This window comes from Grammomys surdaster, unplaced genomic scaffold (genome assembly GCF_004785775.1).
Source record: "Grammomys surdaster isolate TR1022 unplaced genomic scaffold, NIH_TR_1.0 534, whole genome shotgun sequence".
Lineage (NCBI taxonomy): Eukaryota > Metazoa > Chordata > Mammalia > Rodentia > Muridae > Grammomys > Grammomys surdaster.
Window position 1 is genome coordinate 47595 of NW_021604953.1, and position 8138 is coordinate 55732.

Here is an 8138-nt window from a genome sequence, read left to right on the forward strand (position 1 = left end):
CTCTAGGATGACTCAGGAGTCAGGATCTCCACAGGACAGGAGCAGACCAACTCTGTGTCTCCCACATAATCTTTTAAAGTGTGAAATTGGTAGTCACCCAGGTCCTCATAGTAACAAGGAAGGCACTTCTCCCCAGCATTGATATATATTCTTTTTAAATTTTAAATGACATTTGATAGAAATCTAGGATTTTTCATGTATCAAAGCCAAATATATAATGAATACAATAGCCAAATAAAATAGAAAGAAGTGTTTATATATTTTCTCATGTGCAATTGATAGTAGATGAGGTTTAACCCATGCAGGAGTAGATATATGGAGAATCTGAAAATTATGCTTTGGTCATAGATATGATTTTAATCAGAGAGCAATTGAGGGGGTACTCTAATTTCTTTTCATCCATATAACTTTCCTTTCACTGTTATATACTGTAAAATTTTGGAGTTCTTCTAGGATTTCCTGATCCATTTCCACCTTTCATATATACATACAGATATGTGTGTGTGTGTAGGTAGGTGTAGGTATAGATACAGGTAGATACAGATAGATATGGATACAGATGTAGATCTAGAGTTAGGTAGATATTGGATAGATAGATAGATAGATAGATAGATAGATAGAAATAGAGATATTGATTTGTAGAAACATATGTATGCATACATATTATATATGTACATTATATATATATATATATATATATATATATATATATATATATATGGAGAGAGAGAGAGAGAGAGAGAGAGAGAGAGAGAGAGAGAGAGAGATTTTCTTATCGATTGGGACATGATGAATATTTCATTTAGTGTGTTAAGATGAATAAGGTCCAAGCATGACTGTCATAAGTTCTCCTGAGTTAGGCAGGAATGCCCACCTCACCCAGGAAGCTATTATCTAAATTATTATGAGGTAAAGTTACTTTTTATTGAAATCACTGGCATTAGGCTTCTCACCAAGGAGTATTGGATGAGTTTGGATTTGCACCTAAATGCTCAATAACATCACATTCAACAAATTGAATACCTAAATCTCAATATTTAAAATGAAATATTGCAAAATTATTTCACATTATGAAAAATATTACCTCTTTCAAGGAAGAGATAAGTAAAGAATTTTGAAAAGTGGGCTCACCCTGCTGAGTATGAACTTAATTTCCCCTAACATTTTTTGATTTTTATCCTGTACATTCTTGGCTTTTGAGAGGAAAATTATCAGAGTCTCCTGGAAGACCAGCCACTGCAAGACACTGTGGGTTTTCAGCAGTGTGCCAGGCATGTGGAATATTGATAACAGCTATCAGAAAGACTTCTGCTTAAGCGTTCATGATGAAAGATTGCTTTAAAATAAGTAAATTACAGCATTGTAGATATATGTAGTGTCTGTACCAAATGGTAGCCTAAAATGCCTACTTGGTAACTAATAATTGTCCAGAGAAAATATTCCAAATATGACACCTATTTTAGAACTGTACAATTTATGGCATGGAAGTACAGTTTTCTAAAACAAAAGCAATTAGTCTTAACTATTTTTTCTAATCTGAAGCCAAACCGATTTTGTTTTGTTTACCTCTTTATATTCTACAGGCTTCACTCCTGAGAATTGTTCTGTTTGATTGTTTCCTTTGTCATTATTTGGGACTCAGGAGAAGTCCACAGGACCTGAGTCAGATGCATGAAATTCTAGTACTGTAGGTGTTAAGTAGCCAAAGTGATTTTCACACTGATGGATCAAATTGAACACTTGTATATGTATTTTTGATTTTTACATTTTGATTTATAATATTAGAAACAAATATAAACTGAAAAACATGCCATTCAAAGCTGTACATTTTTCTGTGACTTCTTTACCCTTATCTCTGGTAGAGCAGGCCATTTAGCCATGTATAGGTGATGAACACTGACTTAGTGTTGTCTTTCATACTAGCACTAGTAGAAATCACAATAGAAAACAGATACCTTTTAAGCACTCACTGTCAAACTCAGGCATGAAAACCATGTCTGAAAGGAAGAAAGGAGAGCTGGCAAGATAAAGAAGGCAACACTGATTGATGGTTTCTTTGTGGTTTAATGACTAAGAACAATGGTTTAAACTTAGGGAATCCCAGACTCGCATTTTTAAGTGGCATATTTGTGATACAAATTCAGCCTAACCTGTCTGAGACTGTTTATTATCAGCATAATAATACTTTGTGTTAGAGGCTTTTGTGATTTTAAAGGCTCTCCTGTCAATAGAATACTTTCAGGGGATTCTAGAACACACATATGAGTAATGTTCTCGTGTTCTCATTTTCCATTTTATAATCTCATTTTATTAGTGGCAGTAGTTTTGTATACATTATTGGTATAGACAATGAATGCATGAATGGAGAAGACAGTATCTCTGTGATATGGGTACATGCAAATTTTAGTATAAATCAAACTATGTGACAAGAAGTCAGAGAGTAGATACCAAATTCTTAAGTATACATTATAGTTCCAAAATATGTTGCCCTCATCACTACAGGGTCCTTCCTGAGGCCTAAGACATTGTTCGTATTGGAAACATGTTTTTCAGTTAAGATACAGAAGAAAGCAAATCAATCTTTAAGAGTATTGCATAAATAATGAAAAGTCAGATGTAGGACCCAAGGAAAGTAACACATACAGATTGGTTAAGTAGTATGCAGCCAGAAGAGGAGCCTTTTGTATTACAGCATGAATTACTGTCTTCATTTCTTCTTCCACACACATGAGACTGTATATTCAAGTAGGATGGAAGTAGGAATATTTAATCCACATCAAATATTCCCAGGGACTATTAAGGTTAACCATATGAGCATGATCATGCTAAAATTGGTCGTGGACAACTTATTAATTTGCTATAATGTGAGCTGGCATCAGATTGATATACAATTTATCAATTGTATAATGTCCTCCAACTCTTGACTTTTCCTCCATTCTGTTTGATCTGAGACCAGCACACCTGTTGTTGCCTAGGAATCACATATAGTACAGTATCCTATTTTGAAAACTAGGGACGAAACTGACTTTTGTCTGGAGAACTTGCTCACAGTATTCTGGAGTAGGGATGAACACAAGTGCCAGGTGATAAATATCTGATTCTGTGTCAAATTTTTATGTGAAAATTGAAATCGTAGATAAAATTAAGTGATTAAAATTTTGTAGTTTCAGAATTAAATAAGCACATCTGTGACCAGTTCGTTGATGCCTTTGAGAGACGTTACATATATATATATGGAAATATATAAATATGTATATTTATCTGTGTGTGTGTGTGTGTGTATAATTTGATGAGTCCACTTATAATTTGCCCAAAAATGATGTGTAATTGATATATGTTCAATTTTAAAAAATAAAAACTACCTAAAAATTGAGGCACAAAAACGAAACAAATATCTTCTGCCTCCTTTTCCTTTCATTAAACATGGAATGGAATTATTATCCTGCCATCCAGTTCTCTTCATTATTATTTTCTTATTCTTTTGTCATTCCAAAACTTTTTATTTGGGAAGAAGGCACTAAATAAACAAAATGTACAAAATATTAAAGGATTTAAATAGTATCTTTCTTTAGAAATACAACAGAATAGTGTATATGGATTCACATTTTTTTTTTTATTGTTGTTGTTTTTTGGTTTTTCGAGACAGGGTTTCTCTGTGTAGCCCTCGCTGTCATGGAACTCACTCTGTACATCAGGCAGGCCTCGAACTCAGAAATCCGCCTGCCTCTGCCTCCCAAGTGCTGGGATTAAAGACATGTGCCACCACCGCCCTGCTGGATTCACATTAATGACTATCAAGTTTCTCCTTGGTTCAAATTGATATGGTTCCTTTAACAAGAAATTGTTAGAAAAAGCATTTTTAGTAAAGTACAATGAAGTTTTTGTGCTTGAACCACACCAACTCCATGATAAAATTTGGGTAAAATAATTATGATGGTGCAGAAGGTAATCATAAAACATTGGGCTTTTGAAAATAATAGTTTATTTGTATGTCTTTTTACCTTCATATGTGTCTGAAACACTTGCATATCATAAAGTCCATTAAGGGTAGTCATCTTTCACTGGGCTTATATACAGTTTAAGAAACTGTGTAGGTGCTGAGAATGTGACCTGGTTCTTCCATAAGAGAAGTGAAATTTCTTAAACATTGTGTTGTCTGATTTCCCATCTTGTCATTCGTTTGACAAAGTAATTTTCAATGTTGAAGAAAGAACACCATAATTTATTTACTGATTATATAAATCAATTAAGGGATCTATTTACTTTATATTATCTAAAATAATTTTTTTAATTCTGAAAATCTGAATTTGTAATCATTCAATATATTTCCAAAAATACTTTCCAGTTGAAAAATTGTGAGTAGAGAATAGGAAATGAAACAAATTCTAGCAAGTTAGAAGGACATTTAGAATGTATATTCATTGCAACTCTAGGGATATATTCTGTAGATTCTAAAGTTTGCATGGGAATTTACTTTCCTCTTGGTGACTGACTATAAATGGATCCTGAACATCCATTAGGAAAAGAGAACATATTTCACTTGTAAACAAACTCCTATTGTTGCTACAATCTCACCATGCAAATTCTAAATAATGTGTCTTAGAATTTGATAGATTCCAAGCAGCTGTTTTTGATTTTGTAGTTGTCTCATCTTACTGTGGTTTAAGACAAATTTAGCTTTATTTTACCTGTAACTTTTAAAGGAATGAAGTTCTCCTAACTGGATATCTATATAGTTGTGATGAAAAAATACTCACAGATACCAAACCCCTTCACATAAGACCAGGGACAGTTCATTATTGGCTATTCTCTTTATATTTATTGTAAAAAGTGGAAATTCAAAACAAAATATTTTAAATTTTATTATAGGAAAAATCCAATATTGCAGTAATTACAAAACCTTCTGATTTAATGAAACCTCCCATTTCCTCCTGCACTAACTTTCTCTGTTCCAACAGCAAAGGCATATCATTTACACTTCAAAATATTTTATGATTTAATTAGTAAGGTTTCTCAATTCTTTTATAGAGAAGAAGCCTGAAGCAGGCACAGTACTTACTAAACAGTGTTGGTTTTTTTCAGGCAAGAACATGAGAGGAAGAAGATTGTTTAACTACACATTGATACATGACTTTTGTCAACACATGGACATCTAGTATGGCTGTCACATGCTCTCAAAGAAGTAAACTTGACAACAGCAGCAATGGGCATGGCTCTGCTAGACACAGAAATAATACTGAAATTATCTACTCTAGTGAGGTTATAGGAGTTATCTTTGTCTGACAAACACTTTTCTAGGAGCTCTGTGCTGAGTAGATTTTGTTCTGTATCTAGAGTAGGATATACATTGTTTTTACAGTAAGAATGTAGGAAATACATTTCCTTAGTCCACACCTTGTAAGGCAGGAGATCCTCTAGCTTTTACTGCTCAGATGAGCTTCTTAACCTTAGAAACATTTGGAGCTGAGATCAATCTGGAGATAGATTGTTAAATCAGCGTTTTTCCATAGTTTGATGTCTTCAGAATTTATGATCATTTTCTTTTATGTTGAATAAATTTTATGTCTGTAAGTCATTATGTTTGTAATTTATTTTTTCTTGCAGTTAGGTGATTGGTACAAAAAGCCTGCTTTTCTTTTAGCCATTTAATTTGGAATACAACAAAATGGTAGACACAAATTTGTAATTATTGTCTACATTAGGCTTTAAAATGGAATATATTTATTAGGTAGATGTAAGTATGTAAGTGAACAGACACACATTCAAGACATGGCAACACAAATAATTATTGATTCTTTCTTCTTAAGTGGGAACAAGTGGAGCACTTGATCTCTTGTTCTCAATGAGTCCAGTTTTGAAATTCAATTTCTCAATTTTACAGTCCCAACAGCTGCATCATTTTGTCTATGATTTTTATTCCTAGAAAGTATCCTGTGAAATAGAAAACACTGTTCTCTTTTACACTCATGTAAACAGAAACTAAGCTAAATGGCTGGAGATTGTCATGTGTCTCCAAAGAAGAAGGATTCCCCTAAAATAAAATCACTGATCTCCAAAGTGGAGAATCAATCATATTCTTAAAGAGTTCTTATCAGCTCTTCCCTTGAATTTAGGTAAGACATTCTCAAACATCAGTTCTGCACAGATTCACCACCAATGATACCAAAGAAACTATCCTATCCAAACCTATTAGAGCAAAATCATGCACAAAGTAACATACTTAAAAGAACATGGGTAAAGGCTTACTTAAGAAGCATGGTTGTATCAAAGATGGCTACATTTCTCAGATCTACTCTCATGGGGTCTCAAATTCAGGAACACTGTTTCACCTGAGTACTGACTTCAATCAAGTTAACACACAAGTTTACACAGTCACACACACACACACACACACACACACACACACATACTCACATTCATACAAACACACACACACACTTAAATGACTGCATTAACAGCCAAGAAGAATTGGGAGCAGACTGAAGAAGTGTCTTTTGTCCTCCATGGTCCTGTTACCACAGGAAGCATTAACATCCTCTTGACTTTTATCCCACCCCTATGTCTTTCTGTGTTGTTCTGCATTTTGTGATAGTATCTCCAGAGCTCAGGCTGCTTTGTCAATCACTAAAGTCATCTCAGGTTCATGATGACTCAAAGTCATGGCCAGCTGGAAAACTATGAGCATTTCCTAAGGGCTTGTCTCTGGTTCCTGGAGTTACATTCTTTTTCTCATGTCTTTTACAATGTTCCCTGGATGTTTCTGGTAATAGGAAGTGCACTAAATTTTCATCTGAGCTTTGGATCATCATGTCACAGAAACACTCATTTATTCTCTGCACTTTAACTAAACCTGATTTTCTGTCAGTAACTATCAGACTTTTTAAAACGACTTACCACGAAGGAGGTGACACTTACAGGAATCAATAAGCTTAGGCACAGATGTTTACAAGATGTTCTTGAAGACCAGTTGCATGTGTTTAATAGCATTCTGATTGTAGCCTTGTTGGTGGAGCTTATGGCCTTCCCAGACACTTGATTTTGTCTAGGATTGCAATATCACAAATGAATTTATAAATGTGTGGTTGGCTTTAAATACAAATCAGGACATTGTTTACTGCTACTGTAACTGTGTGCTAGTATTTTACTCAAGGACACATTGTCAGAGTGGCTGATTGATCTTACTTCTGAAGATTTCTAATAGAGAAAATTAGTCTTAGAGTTCCAAAGAAATGAATAATAGATATATATTCCAGAAGTGAATGTCTGATAATGAATTTGACTTTCTATTTCATTTTGGATCTATACAAAGAGAATTTGTCAGGAAGGAAGGTGTCATTAGACATCTGGTACTGATGCCGCTCCACTGATGGAGTGCATCTAATGTATGAAATTCTTGTATTAATTTGGTGAAAATCAGTCTTCCAGCTACTTTTCTTAAATAACATCCCTTAGAATGTGAGAACCTAGACAAAGGCTGAACAGCAGGCCAGATATGGTGTATCTGCTTAAGGGATAGGAAAATATAGACAAAATATGCCTCTTGATAGATACCACTCCTTCATGTATTGTCAAAGGTGTTTTTTACACTATTTCACTTCATGGCAGTAACACCTGCTTCTTAGATAATTTTATCTTCAGCTTTATCTTGTACTACTTTTTAACTTAGTAGCTTTGTTATGTCACCATTTTTCAATTATCCTTGTCTATTTAATTCTGAGAAGATCACAGAGGATATGTAAAAAAGGAAAATGGCAGAAACATTGTAAGAATGAATGAGATCTTCCTTCCCTGCTTTATGCCATTAATAACTAAAAATGTGGTTAGGGTGTTGCATAATTGAATATGAGATAAAGTGTTGTCTGATCAGTTGTTCTATAAACCATAGTACGTAGAAGTTATATCTGGTTCTACTTTAAATACCCATGGTCCCAGAAATAAGATTCAGACTCACAGACATTTACAGATACCTTAGCCTCTACTCATACTAGGTCATAACTTAAAATAACATATTTATTCTAATGTACATTCTTCTATGTGACTAGTTATCTGTATTCAGGTACCATACATCTGTCTCATTATAACTTCTTGGGTGAAACATCCCATGCTTCTTTCTATCCCCAAATTCTTTCTGCCTCCAG